At 40.1% G+C, this 21,614-nt stretch overlaps 1 non-coding gene across 1 annotated transcript; it reads right to left on the reverse strand.

Moving 5' to 3' along the window:
* Positions 1–19,930: 19,930 nt before the first annotated feature.
* On the reverse strand, positions 19,931–20,037 carry LOC122114006. Its single transcript, XR_006148499.1, has one exon. It is a non-coding gene; the product is annotated as a U6 spliceosomal RNA (small nuclear RNA).
* Between the last annotated feature and the right edge of the window lie 1,577 nt (positions 20,038–21,614).

Raw genomic sequence — 21,614 nt, forward strand, 5'->3', positions numbered from 1 at the left:
AGATCCTCTTTCCAAATTTACCTTCAAGAGTTAGAATCAATTCTCCTAAAAGCACACCTTGCTTTGGCAAACTGCTTTATCTAAGACTGAGTGTGAGAAATGTGCTCCCTCTAGCAAAGAATCTTCCAGAGTGAAAAATCCTCTTATCATTTTCAATGTCATATAGGCATTTGTGTCATCAGAGCCGGTACACATTACATACAATGAAATTCCAATAATCCCAAACTAATCCCTTATTAGGATTTGCCAACTCCAAGCGGTATGGAATTTTACCTTAGATTCCCATGGTTTCCATGGAAACCCTCTCCATCAAACTATGGCATGGCATGTGAAAGGTAGCTTCAGACACAAAGAACATGGCTTGTGTTACAAGGACCAATACAAAGAGAAAATAGAAGAGAGGTGAGGGAGAAAAATGCTACTTTTAAAGTTGTTCTCATATTTCCTAACAAGAGAAAGCTAGTCAGTTCATTAGTATTTAATAATTGTCTACAAATATAGTACATACATATTGCATAGTATTTGGTGGCAAGTGTCTTATTTCTCCCTCTCTAGTAGGTGAATTCAGGAAATTTCCTGATCTATTTTCTGTTATTCTTATTTTCCTTTATTCAAAATACATTTTAAAAGAAGTAACATCCAGTGACAAGCCATGCTATGACTCTTGAAATTGATCATTCTTTTATATATTTTATTAGCATATTCTAATTATGCAATGGGCTTTCATGGAGCTAATCCCACACAAGAGGGAAGTTTATAGCACTTTACACAATGTGTTTGGAAATTTCATGAGCCAAGAGACATCACAAAAATTCCTGAATTAATATTCTTCAGATTCATCACCCAGAAATTTTACAACATATTAAAGGTTTCTGAAGCAAGTCGTAGTTTCTCAAAATGGCTTTAAGCATCTGAAAGAGGAGATATAATGAAAGTCATCTTTCAACTCTGCCACCCTGTACTAGCTCTCCTGAACACCATAATAAGTGACATAATTTTGCACAGTCAGGTAGAAATGTCTCCACTCCACAATCAAAATGAAACTACCCCTAGGACCTCAATGCAGCCTTACCTCATTGCATAACCAGGCAATGTGCTGAGTATCGCAGCAGGCTCCGTTTTCCTAGAACCTGGCCTATCCACACTGACTGACTGTCTCTGGGGCATTGCTGCTGGCTCAGAGGCTGCATTATAACAGATCTCCTGCACCCAGATCTCAGAACCTTCTGTAAATAGAAACATATGGTCATCTCTGGGAAAGTGATGGTGAAAACACCACAGAAACGTTCTAATTAGTTCTTGGGTTGGTGATAAATCCATCTGGGCTCACCTGACAACAAGATTGAAGTTAGAAAATTTCGCAGAATCAGGATCTACAGAGTACACCTTGATAAAGAGGTTACAGATTATTTTTCACACACATTCACTCTTTCTTTCTCTCTCCTTCTCTCTCTCTCTCACATACACACACACACACACACACACACACACACACACACAAGCTATAAATTAACACATTGCAATGCAATCCCCAAATGAAAGAACAACATCCCTTATAGGTTAACTTAAAGCCCTAGTCCTGAAATTAAGCACGGGGGAAACGAATGTTCTGCATTATATCCATAAATTGCTTTGTTGAATGGCAACCCCCTTGTACAACTACTTACAGATAAATTTTCAAAAAGTGTCGCATTCTCCTTGAAACTTCAGTTGGCTAATTTCTATGCAATTGCAAATGTCACATGAACTTAGTAGTAGGTAGGCTGAGTGTCATAAAAGTATTCTATTTTATCAAGAATCCTAGCATGAATAGCAATGGAATGTCTTTAATTACATGAGTGCTGAGAATTGCTGTGCTAGGAAAAATCTACTGAGGGTATAATCTTTTATGGGTTAATCCCTACAGAAGTGCCTGGCAATGGCCAAGGTGCCAAGTGTATAATGGGAGTCAACCAATAAAATAAACAATGAAAGCTGGAGATTATATTCTGATTAAAAGAAATACAATAGGGTTACATAAGATACATGTAGGTCAGGTGATGGTAATTACTGTGGAGAAAGCTAAAACATAAAAAGGATGAAAGAGAGCTGGGAATTTGGCTCAGTGGTAGAATGCTTGCCTTGCAGGCATGAGGCCCTGGGTTCAATTCCTCAGCACCACATAAGCAGAAAAAAGCCAGAAGTGGTACTGTGCACTAAGTGGTGCACTAGCCTTGAGGTGAAGAGCTTAGGGACAGCGTCCAGACCCAGAGTTCAGACCCCACGAGTGACAATAAGTAAGTTAGTAAATAAATAAATAAAGGGCAAAAGAATACAGCTAAGAGAGCCAGGTATGGATGGTGCATACCTGTAATCCTAGCTGCTCTGGAGGCTAAGATCTGATCATCGCAGTTCAAAGCTAGCCTAGGTAGGAAAGTCCATGAGTTTCCTATCTCCAATTAACCACCAGAAAACCGGAAGTGGTGCTGTGGCTCAAATTGGTGAAGTGCTTGCCTTGAGATGAAGAGCTCAGGGACAGCACCCAGGCCCTGAGTTAAAAACCCATGACAGGCCGGGCGCTGGTGGCTCACGCCTGTAATCCTAGCTACTCAGGAGGCTGAGATCTGAGGATCGCAGTTCAAAGCCAGCCCGGGCAGGAGAGACCGTGAGACTCCTATCTCCAATAAACCACCAGAAAACCAGAAGTGGCGCTGTAGCTCAAGTGGTAGAGCGCTCGCCTTGAGCTGAAGAGCTGAGGGACAGCGCCCAGGCCCAGAGTTCAAGCCCCACGACCAACCAAAAAAAAACCAAAAACCCATAACAGGAAAAAAAAAAGTACAGAGAAGAGGACACTTGAAGTTATTATTGATTGTAGAAGATCCTAGTGGAATGAGGCAGGCATAGGTTGAAACAGATATGTGTAATGAAGCCTTCTAGGCCAGGAACTGGTGGCTCATGCCTGTAACCCTAGATACTAGGGAGACTGAGAGCTGAAAATCCTATTTTAAGACTAGCCTGAGCAGGAAAGTCCTTGAAAATCTTATCTATAATTAACCACTCAAAAGCCAAAGGTGGATCTGTGGCTCAAGTGGTAGAGCACTGAGCACAAAAGCTCAGGGGCAGTGCCAGGACCTGAGTTCAAGCCCCAGGAACTGGCACAAAAACAAATAAATAAGTAAAGCCTTCCAAGCATAGAGAAAACACAAAGATAGAGCCATGGTTGGGACAACTAGAAAGAGCGGGGGCCGGTGGGAATGTGCGGGATGAAGGGAGAGAGCAGCGAGAGGAGAGGTGACAAGAGTGTGGGAAGCCATTTGCTAGATGTTGACTTTTACCGTGAGATAGCTGGTAAATGAAGATGGGGTTTGAAATTTCCAGTGGATGATTTGGTTGCTTGGCTAAGAATAGACAGGGAGGAGAGGTAGCAACAAAATTGTCTGAATCGTTACCAAACATATTAGTTACATTGTGCCATCAAGAACACTCAGAGGCTGTGAGGGTAAGAAAAGAGGTTGGCTTGCAGGATCTCAGCAGTGGACTTCTAATGGGCGTTTACATTCTCGATATATTTAGACTATGGAGTCGCAAATTTTATACTGACAGAATGGGTTCAGGGTGTGAAAAGGGAGCCAAAGAGAACTCAACTGTGTATCTGCTGGCGCAGCAGGAGAATGGACTTTCCATATCAGAGGATGAGCATATTAAAGGTGCATCAGGGACAAGAGCAGGTGCAGAAATGGACTTTGGACTGGAAATATGATGTGTTTACACAGGGAGTTGCTGGTGTGGTATGGGGTCTTTGCCAAAATGAAGACAAGAGTCCAAACCATGGCTTTATGCATCCAACCAGTGCACCAAAGAGCAGTGAAGAAACCCTTGGACTGAGCTCTGGGACACAGCAACATTTGGAGGAGGGAGGACAGAGATGGGACCCGTGAAGACTGGAGAAAGGTGGTGGCTGGGGGGAGAGGAAAAGTACAAGTGGTGGGAGGAGCCTTAGAAGTCAGGTAGATGTGATATGCAAGGGGGCAGCAGGAATGGGCTCTGTCTCCAACCTTGACCTGTCAGGAGTGGATGTGAGGTTTAGCACTATAAAACAAGGCCGAAGTACACAGAACAGTTTTGGTGGAGTTGTAGGTTGTGAATGGTTCAGGATAAAGTAGACAAAGAAAAGAACACAAAAAGAAATTTTTTAAGGTAAGTTTGGTGCTGAAAGGATTGGAGAAATGGAAGCATTACTACAAGTAGATGAAGGCATAAAGCAACAACAAAAAATAGCACAAACATTACCTTAAGAGCAGAGAAATAATGGCCGGTTGGTATGCATCTAGAAACAATCTAGTTGAACACAGTGAGTGAGAACGAAGCTAGTAGAAATGCTTTGTGTGGGCAGTGTACCACACTCCTCTTCCTGAGACAGGACTGGACCACATTACCACCATGATTAATGAAGAGGAAACTTTTCATCCATTTCCATTGTCAAAGGAGAACCCAAGTGGCATGCGACTATGCTCACCATCTTTCAGCATATCTCTCACCATTATGTAACATAAATCCCCCCCCTCCAAAACCAATCACAGCATTTTAATTGTCCAGCATCTGTTGCTTGCATGAAAAGAATACTATGAGTAGATGCTTCTGAAACTAATCTATTCATGAAGACCCACAGAAGGGCTTATTGGCAGCCTTATCTGCAATTATATCTTCAGAGAAAAGGAGCTGTGGCCTGTCTGGTGTAGATGTTACTGAAGGAATGTAGCACTGAGCAAGAATCACCTCAGTGAATTGAGTCAGGACTTTTCCGTGAACAGTAGGATAATTTCAGGTGTCTTAAGATGCTGCCATCTGAGCCCATATTTATCATATGGAAATTTGGAGGTTTATTTGGCTTTAGATGAGAACCAGACATCTGAATTTTTAACACCTCTTCTCCATGGGACTCTAATGGATAGTATGTAAATTCTTGGCATAGATTTAGTCAAATTCTGAGCACTTAGTGTTCTGGAATAAAGGAAAAGTGAGATGGCTTTGTAGCCCCCTAGGAGACAGATAGAACCCCTGGGTCGACAATAACATTTATCTCAGTAAAAGTCTTATAAATTCACCTTCAACAAGCTGTGTTATCTAAATGACTGTCAACACATCTGTCCTTTACTGTCCTCAAGACTTAAAATTGCACTGGAAGGTTTGATTCCAGAGCTAAGTCACAGACTTATAGATGTGAGCACAGCTGCCCATCTTGGGGTAGAGAGCAGTCCTGACTTTCATTACCTGGGTGATCTGGAGCCAGAATGCAGAATGAAGCATTCTTGTGTGCTTTACGCTTTAATTAAATATTATTTTATTTTATTTTTATTAATTTAATTTAATTTGTTTTAATTTAATTTTTAACGTGATTCTGTAAGAGAAATTACTTGAGATTGAAGAGGAAAATGCAGGTTTTACCATGTACAGCTCCTTTCAGTCCTGTTCATACATCAATTTAGTACTTGCTAAATAATAGAAAGTAAAATTTAAACTTTAATTTCCTGTTTCTTCTTCTTCTTGCTGTTGTTCCTACAGTCTCTGATTTTTTTCTGGGCCTCCAATATGCTATTATTTTCAATTTATCTTTGCGTGTGTGCATGTATATGTATATGAGAGTGCATGCACACATATATGCCTTATTACAAGGGATTGAATTTAGGGCCTAGATTCTGTCACTTAGCTTTGTCATTCAAGGCTTGCTCTCAGCCTCTTGTGCTATAGCTCCACTTCTGGCTTTTGGCTAGTTAATTGGAGGTAAAGGTTTCTTAGATATTCTTGACTGGTTGGTCTTCGAACTATGTTCCTCAGAACTCAGCCTCCTGATATATAGCTAGGATTATAGGTTGTGAGCTACCGATGCTTGGATTATTTTGTTTTTGTTTCTGTATTTATTTTTTATTGTTCTCATCTACATTTATTTTATTTCATCTTTTTCTGTGTATACTGGAGCTTGAACTCAGGGTATGAGCAGTCTCTCTAAGCCTTTTTGGTAAAGACTGGTACTCTACCACTTGAGCCACAGCTCTATTTCCAGCTTTTTGGTAGTTAGTTGGAAATAAGTTTCTTTTCATCTTTCCCATCTAGGCTGATTTGGATCCCAGTCTTTATAACTCAGCCTCCTGATTACAGATGTGAGTCACCAGAGCCAGCAACATTTATTTATTTTTATCTTTGTCAAACTTTCTTTTCAATTTGGAGTGTTTTCTCTCATTTGCTTTATCATGATGAATGATAGCTAGGATGGAGAAATGGAAAAGAGAAGTTATTCTCAAGTAATCCAAAGTTTTGGTAATTCCAGATAAAATAAACATCAAGGAAACATTTCATAAAGAAAAAAAGGCATTATAGCCAGGTGCCACAAAAGCATTACAGCCAAGCGCTGGTGACCACACCTTTAATCCTAGCTACTCAGGACACTGAGATCTGAGGATCATGGTTCAAATCCAACCAGCAGAAAAGCCCTTAAGACTCTTATCTCCAATTAACTACCATTAAAAGCCAGATGTTGAGCTGTGGATCAAGTAACAGCCTTGAGCACAAAAGCACAGGACAGTACCCAGGCCCTAAGTTCAAGTTCTGGACTGACACAAAGGATAAAAGGCATTGTATCACATGCATCAGAGAAATAAGGCCCAGGAAATGGGTGCCATGTATTTGAACCAGTTACTCAAAATAAAGAAGCTAAGGAATGGAAAATTACATACACCACATGTTCATTGCCATTTTGAATGTACTATTTCTTGGAGGAAAAATCATAATGTCTCATTCAATTAAAATCAAAACTGAAATAATGAGCCTGTTGCATTTTATAAATTACTAGCATCATCTTGAAAAAGTAGTATACAATGTATTCACAGGATAAGTAACGTAAGAGGCTTTGGGATCTAGTCCTTCTATGAATGTGATACTGTAAGAGAACTTACTTGAGATTGAAGAGGAAAATCCATGTTTTTACCATGTGCAACACCTTTCTCTAAGTCCTGTTCATACATCAATTTAGTACTTGCTAAAGAGTAAGAAATTAATGAAGCTATATAATAATTCTTAAGATCTTTAAATTAAAACATTTTTAAATTCTCTTTTCCACTCTATATAATTACATCTTTATCATCACTCTGACTTTTCTCAAAAATCAATTTGGGGCAAAATAAATTGTAGAAATCTGCAATATGATTTAATCCATTAAAATAACTCCATTTAACAGGTTGACTGCCTAGCCAAAATCACAGACAAGAGCTCATTTAACACAAACCCAAACAATGCAAAAATGATTCTAGGAGACAGAAAACATCTCTAATTGAGTTCCACAGGGGAAGTCATCTCCACAGTTTCTGATCGAGAAAGCCATTTCATCCTTTGCCAACACTGTCTGGAAGTTGCACTGAAATTATGTAAACACTGCTAATCGACTTTATGTTCAGGAGGTTCATCAATTGCTCCTTCCCCAAAACTCCAACATTATGTTAATGATGAGCAGACTTTCAGCATTTGAGACTCCTCACTCACACATTTTGCAGCCACTTGCTTTTGTCTGAAGTGATCAGCATCTCAGAACCATTTTGCCAGGTAAGGTCACTTTAAGGTGCAACACAACATCTTTTAGTACTTGAGAAAGATCATACAGCAGGAAAAAAATAACCTTGAACATATTTGTTCATTGATTTAGGCCACATTGTTAATTTGTTTAAAGCTTTCTTTTTCCCCATATATGGTGAGGGTCGAGACAACTGAGCCTCCTCAAATCATCACCCTAGTAACTAAGGAGTGAGAACCTACTTACTGCATGCATTTGATGAACGTTTATTGCACACACAAGAGAACCACTCTGCTTCCCCTCACAGAGATGGACTGTTAAAAACAAAAATGGCTATTAATCATTCTTCTCAGTGAAAAATCCTAAAGCAAGCATCCAGTCTCTGGTTCCACAAGTTGACATGAGCACTGATGTTTCCATTCATTTTGTTTAATCTGGAGAGAGCATTACAGCTCAGTCCTTTTGTAGGCCAAGTGTCTGCAGTAGTAGCAAACAGATAAATCCAATTCCTATTGTCTAACTGTGGGATGATTTTACACTTCAGAGCTGCCCAATTTGAGTCTATTACTTCTGAACCGCTCAAATTCCCAAGCCTAGCGCATTAGAATTGGAAGAGTTTTGACCAGATTATGGTGGTTGAGGCCTATAATCCCAGCTACTAGGAAAGCAGAAATCAGGAGGATCACAGGTGCAGACTAAAGTAGGAAAACATGTTACAGGCGCTCTCTCAAGAAACCAAGATTAGTGGAATGCACCTGTCATCTCAGGTGAGCAGGAGGTTAACCATGGGAAAGTCATGGTCTCAGGCTAGCCTCTGGTAAACATAAGACTCAATTAAAAAAAAAATAACATCCAGAGGCATGGCTAAAGTATTAGAGAACTTGTCTAGCAAGTACAAGGCTCAAACTTCAAAACTCAATACTTGTATAAAATAAGGAGAGAGAAATGAACAAAAGAACAAAGAGAAAAGAAAAAGAAAAAATGCTAGAAAAAAAAGCTGGGATTTATCTCAAGACAACTTCTAGCTCAGACTGGAGGCTTATGCCGCTCTCCCTACCTACTCAAGAGGCTAAGATTTGAAGATCAGGGTTCAATGCCAGCCTGGGCAGGCAAATCTATGAGGCTTCTTATCTCTAATTAACCAGCAATGTCCATAAGTGGAAGTGTTGCTCAAGGGGTAGAGCACCAGCCTTGGGTAGATAAGCCAACCAGTAGGACGAAGCTCTGAGTTCAGGCTCCAGGACCCGCACCAAAAAAAAAAAAAATAGAACAAAGAAAGGAAAGAATACGGCATAGATGAGTTTTTATTAAATTCCTACAATTCCTTTTATTAGTGTGTAACAAGTTACTACAAATGCAGAAACTTACCAAGACATGCTGTTTCTCTTTCTGTGGGTCAGGAGGTCAGACACAGACAGGCACATTGCATCCTCTGCACAGGGCCTTACAGACTGCAAACTGCATGGCAGCTCTGGCTTGTTCCTTCTGGGAATTAGGCAATTTCTAGCAAAGTCCATGGTGTTGGTCAGGAATTTAGTTCCACTCCAGATAGTAGAAACCCTGCTTTCTTTCCGTGGGCTGGGGTTTGCTCAGCGCCTTATCATGTGACCTTCTCACAGATTATTCTTTCCAAAGTCAAGAAGTCTCCTTTTTTCAAGGGGAACCCAGACCTCAATTTAAAGACATTTACCTGACGAAGTAAGGCCTCTCCATCGGGATTAACTCAAAACCAGCTCACTTAGGACCTTAATTTGATTTGCAATGTCTCTTTGCCTTTGCCATATCATATAACCTAATATTTTTTTTCGGTCATAGGGGCTGAACTCTGGGCCTGGGCGCTGTCCCTCAGCTCTTCAGCTCAAGGCTAATGTCCTACCACCTGAGCCACAGAGCCACTTCCAGCTTTTTCTGCTTATGTGGTGCTGAGGAATTGAACCCAGGGCCTCATGCATGTGAGGCAAGAACTCTACCACTGAGCCACCTTCCAGCCCACATAACCTAATTTTAACAGTGACATTTCATCATATTTAAGATCCTACTCACACTTCAGGATGGAACGGTACACAGAGGAGGAACTGTGCTGATCATTTAAGAAAACTTTGTTACTATAGTCCATGGATGCCTTTCAGATAATACTGTCTCTCAGGACCAAAGAAAGAAATACATGACATATAAAGATCAATGCAGGCATACATTTATGTAACACATAACATAAAAATATATGTGCTAGTTCAGTTAGAAATATTAGTGCCCGTAAATGTCTATAGATATATAGATGATAGCTAGAGAGATGATAGATAGATGACAGATAGATTAATAGACTCGATTTTTCTTTCTCTTCCATTCGTCTTCCTCTTCTCTCCATTCTCTCTTCTTGCTTCATTTTTTCTTCAACACAAATACCAAATGGAGTTAATTCATATACATTTCCAAAACAAGCTCATTTTGAACATGAGAAATTTGGCTGAGGTTTTTAATTCCACTCTGAGAACACATTTCAGGGCATCCGGTGGCAGCAAATGTGTTTGCACACTCTCAATGAGGTGGAATTTGCCTTTTGCCTTGAATAGCTTTATAGAACTGAAATCAGTGCATCTTCCTAAGTGTTCAGGATGACATAAAGAAAAATAAACCATCTGTAAACCGATTGCCTCAAGGAAATTAGGGACATTTTTTGAAGGATTCACAATAAAGTGAAATAAAAGTTTGATAGAGCCAATTCTCGTCTTTGTTCAATAAAAAAAAATCCTGCTTTCATGGAACTGGATTGAAGTGACTTTATATATTTGTGTAATGGATTTTCTCAAATTTGCACAGCTTAAGAAAATAAAATGCATAAGAGAGCAAGCTGTGGAGAAGTTCCCATCTAATCAGAGATTTTAAAGTCTTTTTATTCAAAAGTAGGAATTAAAGGAAGATTTTTTTGGGGGGATGCATACTTCAAGATGGAAAATAAAAAGTAAAAACATACATTGCACACTGGGTCATGGAGAGCCACAAAGGAAAACTTCCAGTCAAAGAAGCCTAATTTAAGCCTACTAGTACTATAATTTAAGACAACGCTTTGTTCATGGCTTATTAACATATCTAATATCTGTACTTCTCAAGGACATCTTAACTTAGTAGGAGAACTTATTGGGGTAAAAAAAAAATCAGAGACACAATTCAAGAACAAGTTCTCTGTCAGTGGCTACTGTCCTTTATAGCTCTGTGAGCCCAGCACGTGACTTATGGAGACACACCATAAATTCCTTCACATGGAGAAAATACTCCATCCCAGGGTAACAAGCAGAACAAATCTATAGACAAAAAAGTAGATTATCTGGCCTTATTAACTTAAAACCTTAAAATGAAAACAAGATGATTCATAATATAGATTTTGAAAGAACTCTTATCTGAAGGAGAATATGATTTGTGGTATTGAGAATGTGGAGAAAACATACATTTTTTCCCATTTTTCCATTCTAACACCATTTCCTTACCTCAGATCCAAATGTATAAGCCCAGATTTTTTTTTAAAAAGGAGGGACATGCTTAGAAAATAGCGTTCCTAGATTCTGAAGTTATTCAAAGTAATTCTAGCTATGTGAACTTTGCAACTATTTGTTTATGCGGTAATTATTTAGTGCATTAGTTTTGTTCAATATTGTCAAGAACAAATGATTCGCAACATTTTGTCCCTCCACAAAATAGGTGTTGTTGTTTGTTTATAAAGTTTAATTTTTCTGTACTATCATTATCTCAAGATGAGGAAGGTTTATTGGTTTATTTTACTCTTCACATTTCATTTTCCATTATGTACTATACATAGAATTTTTTTATTAAGAAGGATTCTACCTTTGTTTGTAGTTCTGCAGATTGTACAGTATAGGAAAGTCATTGAGATGGTACCCAGACCCTGTGGTAAGAACGGAGAAAAAAATAATTCATATTCAGGTACCAAGGAGCAGAAATCAGTTCTGAATTTATTTGCTTGCATTGAAAAGATCTCTTCAATTCTTCAGAGATTGCTACATTGTTGGCAAGGGAACTGATGCTAAAAACCTCCCCTCCCCACTCCCTCTACACCTGCCCCAACACAGACTGTATCCTAGGTTGAGACAGAATGAGAGGAAGGGTTTCTGCTCCTCCAAATCCAGGTTTTACTTTCTATTTCATTGTTTATTCTTTTAGTAGTTATACAACAGGCTTTCAATTCAACATATCAATTTATGAGTACAAGGTGTCTTATCAATGTCTTTGTTCTTGTGTGTGTGCTGGTCCTGAGGCTTGAACTAAGGGCTTTATTCTCTTGCTTGGCTTTGTCACTGAAGACTGGATCTCTACCAATTAAACCACAACTCCATCTGGCCTTGGGTGGTTTTAATTGAAGATAAGAGTCTCATAGACTTCTCTGTCTGGGCTGGGTTTGAACTGTGATCTTTAGATTTCAGCTTCCTGAATAGCAAGGATTGCAAGTGTGAGCTACTGGCATCCAGCCACTATCTGTTTTTAAAAGAAAGCAAAACATAGATCAAATCCTGAATACCTACAACACTCATAAGTCAAATTCTTACTTCCAACCAGGCACAAAACTTTCAGATACCCTGCTTCTGTCAGTTGGCGAAGGGTCAGGTCTTTTGCATGATGCAATAACTATCTTTCACTCGACAATATTTTAGATTCAGAACCCAGTAAGAACCAACCAGAATATTCTAGTCCATCATTGGGTTAGAATCCTTCCCTGCCGGGTATTCTGAAAAGTGAGGGATAGATGTTTCCCACACCTGAACATTTACAATCAGTGGCTGACAGTCTCTTATTTTTTAATTAACGTAAGAAAACTAAGATTGCCCATACCTAGGTATGTCATTTGCACTCATTAAAATACACTATATGTGCTGTACACTGGTGGCTCATACTTGTAATCCTAGCTACTCCAGCAGGCTGAGATCTGAGGTTCCCAGTTTGAAGCCAACCTAGGCAGAAAAAAATCTGAGATCCATTCATTCACTGAAAGGCATCTTGGTTGGTTCCATATCTTAGCTATGGTGCATAATGATAAACATGATTGTGCTGGTAGCTTTGGTATGAGCTTGTTTGTGATCATTTGGGTAAATGCCCAAAAGTGGGATTGCTGGGTCATAGGGGAGCTCTATGTGGAGTCTTTTGGAGAACCTCCGTACTGCTTTCCAAAGTGGTTGAGCAAGTTTACACTCCAGGTACGCAAGGTTTTTTTTTCTTGCTTGCTATTTTTTTAATGTACTTATAATGCACTATGTGATTCTTTTGTAAGTTCTTCCCCCACGGGTATAACCCCTGTTTTCACTGTATTTGATTCTGGTGTTCTGCATCTTGTATACACATTTTTGTAATTTGGGGAAGGGAAGGGATATAGCTTAAATGGGGTTGCAGGTTGATCCACTGTGGAGATGAGAAATACAGGACACTCTGTTGAAAATGAACTTTACAATGTTGGGCAGGGGAGGGAGGAGGGGAGGAAAGTGATGCTGGGGGAAAAACAAAGGAGGAGGTAACAATGCTTGATAGGAAATATACTCATTACCCTACTCATGTAACTGTAACCCCTCTGTACAGTATCTTTATATTAAAAAAATAAAATAAGATAAAATAAAATCTGAGAGACTCTTATGTCTGATTGCCAAAAAATAGTATTAGAGCTGCTATTCAACTGGTAGAGCACCAGCCTTGGGTGATAAATATAAGGGGCAGTACCCAGGCCCTGAATTCAAGTCCCAGTACTGGCACATGGCATTCCCAGAGAGAGCGCAAAATTCACCACTAAAAATCCTCTTCCAACACCCATTTACAAAGTCTCTGGTATTGATCAGAAATCATAAATACCTAAAGCTCTCATAGCTGACTTTGATTAAGTGTGTAAAATATTCCCTATTAGGAAAACAAACAGCAGTGGGTCACACTGGACTGACACAGGTACAATCCCCTGCACTTTATGCTGTGATGTTTATAGACTATTTCCAGTCTCCTTCCCCCCAGTGGTATTTATCCAGCACTGACTTTTATAAACTTCAGACTCAGCATCAACTGTGAACTAAACATAATCAATCGCCTTCTAATTGGTTTCTTGGTACTGCCCTTGGTCCCCCATTGTCTATTATCAATAGCTCAGGCTCATTTGCTGGGTTGGTGGGGGGAGGGGAGATAGAGCAGCTCAGAGTCTGGTTCAGCTCTAATCACCCCTGCATTGGAAATCCTTCCATGGTTTTCCACCCTGCAGGAGGGAAAATGGCCAACATCATTGAGCTGAGTCCTCTGACCCACCGGCTTTTATCAGTTGACCTCTGCCTGCTTACTGCACTGCAGTCTCCAGGGCTGCCTAATGAGTCCTCTATCTTGTCCAGGCTGCACTTCCGCCTCAGGGCTGTTGGCCATGACCTCTCCCTCTGCCTGGCCTTCCCATTCCCCTAACACGTGCTGGCTGCCGTCTGCATCTCCTCCAGGAATCTGTGTTAATGTCACATATTACTTTACTGTGACTGCTGTAGCCCATGGCCGCAAGCTTCGGGGCTTAAAACAACAGAACTGATGTTCTCGTCGTTCTGGAGGTCAGGACTCTGAAACAGGATTCACTGGACCCAAATCAAGAGGTCAGCAAGACCACACTCCCTGGGGCTTTGGGGGAAATCTGTTCTGACCCTGGTCCCTGCTGGTTTCTAGTGGGAGCTGGATTTCTGGTGACATCCCGCCTGTCTTTGTGTCTGTGGTCACAGGAAGTGACCTCTATCTCTAGTGTAAAAGAATGCACTGTGCACTGAACTCTGGTAGGTCACCCAGGACAAAATAAAAGACACTAATGACTTCTGGCTTCTAGAACTGTCCAGCGGTATCTCTTGCTTTGGTTTTCAGTTATGGTTTTGTCTTTTTGTTTTTGTGGGGGTTTTTTAATTGTGAAAATACCGTACAGAGGGGTTACAATTACATGGGCAAGATAATGAGTACATTTCTTATCAAGCATTGTTGCCTCCTCCTTTGTTTCCCCTTCCCATCTCCCCCTCCCCGCAAAAGTTGTAAAGTTCCTTTTTCAATATAACGACTTGTACATCTCATTGTTGCAATGTTTTTTTTGTCGGTTGTGGGGCTTGAACTCTGGGCCTGGGTGCTGTCCCTCAGCTCTTCAGCTCAAAGCAAGTGCTCTACCACTTGAACCACAGAACCACTTCCGGCTTTCTGGTGGATAATTGGAGATAAGAGGCTCACAAACTTTCCTGCTGGGGCTGGCTTTGAACTGTGATCCTCAGATCTCAGCCTCCTGAGTAGCTAGGATTACAGGTGGCATCAGTTATGGTTTTGTCTTTTTGAACTCTGGGTTTGAACTTGAGGCCTCAGGATTCCTATGTAAGCTGCATCCCCAGCCCTTTCTGCTGCAGTTAATTTTTGGATGCACTCATGCTCTGCACCAGGTCATCCTGGGCCCATGATTCTAACTATAGCTCCTTCCTAGCCTGTGCACCACCATACACACCACCTGAGATGAGCTTGTACTAACTTCTTGCCAGAGCCGCTTGATTTACACCTCCAAGTAGCTGGCATTACAGATGCAAGTCACCCCATCTGGACATAAATTTCTATTCTGGAAAGGCACTCAATTTGTGGGTTCTTGTATAAATGGTTCTGTTTCTTTTGGTGTAAATTGGAAAATTCCTCAGAATCTTTGTTTCATACCTAGATCTTTCTTATTTCTTAAACTTGTGTGTGTGTGTGTGTGTGTGTGTGTGTGTGTGTGTGTGTGTGTGTGTGTGTGTGTGTTCCAGTGTTAGGGCATGCACTCAGGGGTTTATTGCTTATGGCTGGTGCTCTATCCCGTGAGCCACACCTCTGCTTCCATTTTCTTGTGTGGCTAATTGGAGCTAACAGTCCCTTGGATTTGTCTGCCTAAGTTGGCTTCAAACAGGGATCCTGAGACCTCAGCCTCCTGAGGAGCTATAATTGGATCTATAAGCTATTAGCACCCAGTTAACTTTAATTTATTTTATTGTAAAGGTGATGTGCAGAGGGGTTACAGTTAACCTAAGTCAGGTATTGAGTATATTTCTTTTTTAACAAAGTCATATCCTCCCTTATTTTCTCCTAGCTTTTCTCCTCCTAAGCCCTCTACACCCCATGTTGTATAGTTCATTTCCAACATAGTGTCTAGTGAGTATCACTGCTGTATTGGTTCACCCTTTGCCCCACTGTTTCTGTGCTTTCCCTTCCCAAATCAGATAAACCTAAAAACAAGACAAAGGATACAGACATCTAAAGCAGCCCAATTAACTTTCGAATTAAAAGATATGAAAAAGAAAGAAGCATGATGAGTAAGGATGGGTAAGGAAGAGGTATGAAATGAGGAGTGAAGAGCAACTTAGGTCATCTTCCTCCTTTCTCCTCCATCATGAGCTGCTTCTGCTACTTAAACTGTTTTGTGCCCTAGAAAGGACTAAGCACATGTATTAGAAAATCCATTTCAAACAAAAACATCCAGCTTCCAGCTGTGAGCATGACTGCTGTTCTTTGACTCCTAAACAAGATTCTACTGGAATACTTGGGTTGTTTTTTCCAAGAAAGAAAAGAAACTATGTTTTGCAAATCATGGGAGAATTATCCCTTTCTTTTGAAAAATCTTTGGCATAGATTAGACAACTAGGTAAATATGTCCGAAGAGTGAATTGGTTAGGAGACCCACATGTACCTCTCACCTTAGGATAAATGTATCTATCATAAATAAAAGTATGATATGTTAAATAATATAAAAAAGCCTCCAGGAAAGAGAGTGACATCCCAACACTGACCTATTGAAGATGCTTCAGTTTTTCTAAATTATATCTTAAGGTAAAATGACAGGATACCTGGTTGTTACACAAGATTGCTTATTGCAAGTCCTCCCAGCTGCAGATGATTGACATCTGGGTCTGGGAAACTTGGGTTGTGGACTGGCTGTTCATCAGTAGCTTGTCCCCTACATCATACATGACAATAGTGACAGCCGCCACTTCCTCTAGCTGTGACACCAACAAATATCAGGAGAAATTGTCAGGCATCTGGTGAGGGGCAGAGAAACACAATCCCCTCAGTTGAGAACCAATGTTCTGTGGATAACATGTCAAGGCAAAGTCCTGCCTAAAATTTAAACTCCAGTATATACAGGGCGTAAGTTTAATAGTCAGTTTGTACATTGTTTTTTTTTTTAATCCATTTTCCAACTAATTGCAATAATGTTCAAGTGTCGCTGAGTAATTCTAAGAGAGTCTAAAGATCATGAAGTTAAGGCTCCAAAGCAAGCATTCATAAAAATGTAGTTGTGACCATTTGACAGGTCCAAGTCAGAAAAAGACTTACTTAATCCTAACTTCCCAACGAACACAACAAAGACCTTTACCAGATAGTTTAAAGTTACCTCAGTCCTTGTGTCTGGTAAGAGCAGAATTTAGGGAAGATTTGAACATAAGGAAAAGTGATAGGAAAGATTATTAGAAATGAAATACAACAGGGTGCTGGTGGCTCACAACTGTAATCTTAGTTACTTGGGAGGCTGAGAACTGAGTATTGCAGTTCAAAGCCAACCTGGGAAGGAAAGTCTGTGAGACTCTTATCTCCAATTAACTACCAGAAAACCAGAAATGGTGCTCTGGCTCAAGTGGTAGAGCGCTTACCTTGAGCTGAAGAGCTCAGGGACAGTGCCCAGGCCCAGAGTTAAACCCCACAACTGACAGAAAGGAAGAAAGGAAGAAAGGAAAGAAAGAAAGAAAGAAAGAAAGAAAGAAAGAAAGAAAGAAAGAAAGAAAGAAAGAAAGAAAGAAAGAAAGGAAGGAAGGAAGGAAGGAAGGAAGGAAGGAAGGAAGGGAGGAAGAAAGAAAGGAAGGAAGGAAGAGAGAGAAAGAGAGAGAGAAATGAAATACAGCAGGGAAAGAAAGCATAGTTATGTCCCCCAAAAGACAACACTTTAGCCCTTCTCTGCCATCTTGGCCATCTTCCTCATTCAAAAATGTGGCTCAGAGTAAAGTAGTGAGAATTATTGGGCTTTCTGATTGGTAAGTCTCCTTTCTGTTTGCTGTAAGGTTATGATGCCAAGGATTTACTGTACAGTCTTTATTTCCTTGTTCTTTTGTCATTCTTCCTCATTTTTTTGTAGTTCCTGGCCCTATTTTGTTGTCCAGCAGGTTTTGGTTCATCAGAATATCCTGTTATGTATAAGCTATTTAGGCCTTCTTTTCTAATAACTCACATCACAATGACACACTTCTCCCTTTTTTTTAACATTTTTTAAAATATATTTTCTTGTTATGGTAGGGCTGGTATACAGAGGGGTTACAGTTGCATGAATCAGGTAATGAGAGCAGTACTTTTTGGCCAAGCCTCCCCTTCCTCTGCCATTTCTTTCTTTCTAAGTATCAAATAGCATCTCAGAAATTACACACCTCAATAACCATCGTTAGCATATTATATTCTATAGTGTATCCATGTGGTCCCAGAGGTACGGAGAGGGGAAAATAAAAATAAAAACAATCTTGCAATTAAACATCAATGCATCCCAAAGAGCCCCAATAAACTTCTGAAGTCAGGATCTAACAGCCAGATCAGCAGATTTATAACACCTCCTTTAACTTAAGACCCAGAGCCGTCTTTATAGATTTGGCAATTCATTGTCTTTGTAATGCTTAGCCTCTGAACTAAAGGTAAATTAGGCTTCAAAAATCAGAGAGAGAATGGACTAACCTCTAGCCACTCTGAGCTTGACTTCTATACATCTTATTCCAATCTTTTGCCTCTAAAGAGTCTTAAATATAACACACTTATTTAAATTTGACAGCAAATATTGGCACCTTCTCCAGTGTTCATAACTCTATTTCTAAATGTATTTTCAGTGTCATATAATGTGAGTAAAATTTATACATTCTATGTTTATAGAAGCAACTCTCTAACAATAAAGGAGTGGTTAAATACATTCTTCCACAAACATCTATAACCTTTCCAAAACTTTTAGCTGAGAAGAATAATTAGCAGCATGGTTATGATATAAGGCAAAAGTTATCCAAGTAAAGTAGAAAATATATATAGTAAGAACTGATTTTAAAAATACATACAAATATGATTTTTTTTGGGGGGGGATCTGTTCGTGGGGCCTGAACTCTGGGCTTGGGCGCTGTCCCTCAGCTCTTCAACTCAAGACTAGCGCTCTACCACTTGAGCCACAGCGCCACTTCCAGCTTTTTTCTTTTTGCTTATGTGGTGCTGAGGAATCAAACCCAGGGCCTCATGCATGTGAGGCAAGCCAATTACTCAGCCCTTTGGTTTCCCTCTTTACTTTGTGTGTGTGAAAATACCATACAGAGGGGTTACAATTACATGGGCAAGGTAATGAGTACATTCCTTATCAAGTATTGTTGGCTCCTCCTTTGTTTCCTCTACCCATCCCTTCCCATTTCCCATCTCCCCACCCTCTCCCACCCCCCGACCAAAATTGTAAAGTTCGTTTCTCGACATAACGACTTGTACATCTCATTGTTGCAATAGGTCCAACTGTATCCCTATTTAAACGATTTGTTTTTGCCCTTCCCCTCCACAAATTATACCAACATCAAAAACAGTGAAAGCAGGGGTTATACCATGGGGGAGGGACATACAAAGCAACAAAGAAATCATCTTATAAATATGTTAGAAACAATAGCAAGAAAGAAAAAAAACATTTGAATACTTACCTTGGGATTCATTTTACCTAACATCAATTTATCTCACTGTTTTTGCTTATCTCAGACATATACTAGTTATTGCAAATAAGGGAAACCATGGGACATATGTTTCTTTGGGCCTGGCTTACTTCACTTAAGACAATTTTTTCCAAGTCTTTCCATTTCCTAACAAATGGGGCAATGTCATTCTTTCTGATGGACGCATAGAATTCCATTGTGTTTATATACATTTCCTTGATCCATTCACCTACCATGGGGCATCTGGGTTGGTTCCATATCTTAGCTATGGTAAATAATGCTGCAATAAACTTAGTTGTGCTGGTAGCTTTAGTATGGCCTTGTTTGTGATCATTTGGGTAAATGCCCAAAAGTGGGATTGCTGGGTCATAGGGGAGCTCTACATGGAGTCTCTTGAGGAACCTCCATACTACTTTCCAAAGTGGTTGAACAAGTTTACACTCCCACCAAAAATGCAGTAAGGTTCCCTTCTGTCCATATCCCCTCCAGCATCTGTTGTTATTACAGTTCTTGATTATAGCCATTCTAACTGGGGTGAGGTGGTATCTCAATGTTGTTTTGATTTGCATTTCTTTTATGGCTAGGGAGGTTGAGCATTTCTTCATGTGTCTATTGGCCATCCTTCTTTCCTCTTCAGAGAAGTTTCTCTTTAAGTCTTTAGCCCACTTATTTATTGGGCAGTTGTAAAAATATGGAACGCTTCACAAATTTACATGTCATCCTTGCACAGGAGCCATGCTAATCTTCTCTGTATCGTTACAATTTTAGTATATGTGCTGCCAAAGCGAGTACTGCTTCCATCTTTAAGTATCTGTACAAACAGCTTCAATTTGCCATGTTAATTGATGGGTACAATTCATCTTGGTCTATTTGAGTATTCTTCCCCCTCTCTCCCACCTCCTCTGTCCCCTCAAATTACCTGGTTCCATAGTCACATACACACAATGAAGGTTCACATATTGGTTTTATCTCTTAACCTCAAGGCAGAGATGAAGAAGGAAGTTGTGTGTGAGAACAAGACACACATATGGCCTTCTATGTATGACTCTCCCAGTTCAGGGCAACTTTCCAAATCCTTTATTTTTCAGCATTTTAGTATCACAAAACACCTAGTCCTCCTCCACAGAAGCCTCCATCTCTATCTACTCTCTCTGTGCCCCCCCAGAACTCATCCGAAGCTCAAGATAAAGCATGAGCACAGGCCCTTCAATTCTCACGTGCAGTTGCTCCCTTCACCTTTCTGCTCCACTAGGAATTGACTCAATAGTGGGCTCTGTTCTCTGAAATCCTCCAGTAGAAATGGAGTTGTGCTTTCTACCTCTTAGAAATGGCCTGAGCACCCTTTCCATGCCATGCTTGCATTCTCAAGGCACTGGTCCTATTCCCTTCTTAGACCACATGCTGTCTCTTAGAGCTGTCTGTTAGAGCATATGCTGAAGGCTGCCTACCACCCCCACCAGGAGGCAGTCACTTACAAAGCTTCTGGAAATAGCATTTCTTTAGTTCTCAGATCTTGAACTTGTGCCAATCCTGTCAACCATTGTGTGCACAGACCCTTTCTCCTCCATTGCTGTCTAATCTCCACAAACCGTGTAACTCTGTTAGATACTAGAACCACAAAATGAACTTGTCCATCTACCATACTAGAAGGCAGTTAAACACATTTAATTAAAAATGCTCTTACCAGCCACATCCACAGAGTTGACAATTTTAGAGCGGGTGTTGAAGGTGCTGTATCAGAGAATTCAAGGTTTGCACAAGATGTTGTAATAAAAAGTAGAACCTCACTCTTCTTCAGCAATAAGGAAACAATTTCCGAGTTCAGGTTCTTTTGAACATAAGCTAAGGTGATCCACAGACACAACATGTGTAAACAAATAGCTGAGAGCTCTGTGGAAGAGATTGGCTGCTCACCCCTGGGTGTATGATGATGGAAAATACAGGGTACAATAATGAGAGTGGGGTTACTCTTAATCTAACAGGGTCTGCCTTAAGGGAGTGTACAAATGGGAGTTTGGGAACAACTGGAGGAGACAATAAAGAATGATTTTTCCAAGAAGATAATCTGAGTTTTAAGTAGAATCAATGATGTTGACGAGCTGAAGACCTGCAAATATTTCTTGCTCCCTGCTGGTCAATTAAGTCATCCAATGATATGGTCCTGGTAGGTGAAAGTACACTAAATGCTTGTCACATTTCATTGGCACTGAAAATTGTTGACCTCATTTTCCCTGTGACCTGGGTTTGACTAATTAGGTGTTATAAGCAACTAGATAGCCTTTCCTGTCCCTTTCTGCTACTAAGAAAAACTGAAATATTAATGAAAATGAGCCTTCCATTCAACAATTTACTGTTTTACTTTACTTAAT

This window comes from Dipodomys spectabilis, unplaced genomic scaffold (assembly GCF_019054845.1).
Source record: "Dipodomys spectabilis isolate Male_0828 unplaced genomic scaffold, ASM1905484v1 ptg000102l, whole genome shotgun sequence".
Lineage (NCBI taxonomy): Eukaryota > Metazoa > Chordata > Mammalia > Rodentia > Heteromyidae > Dipodomys > Dipodomys spectabilis.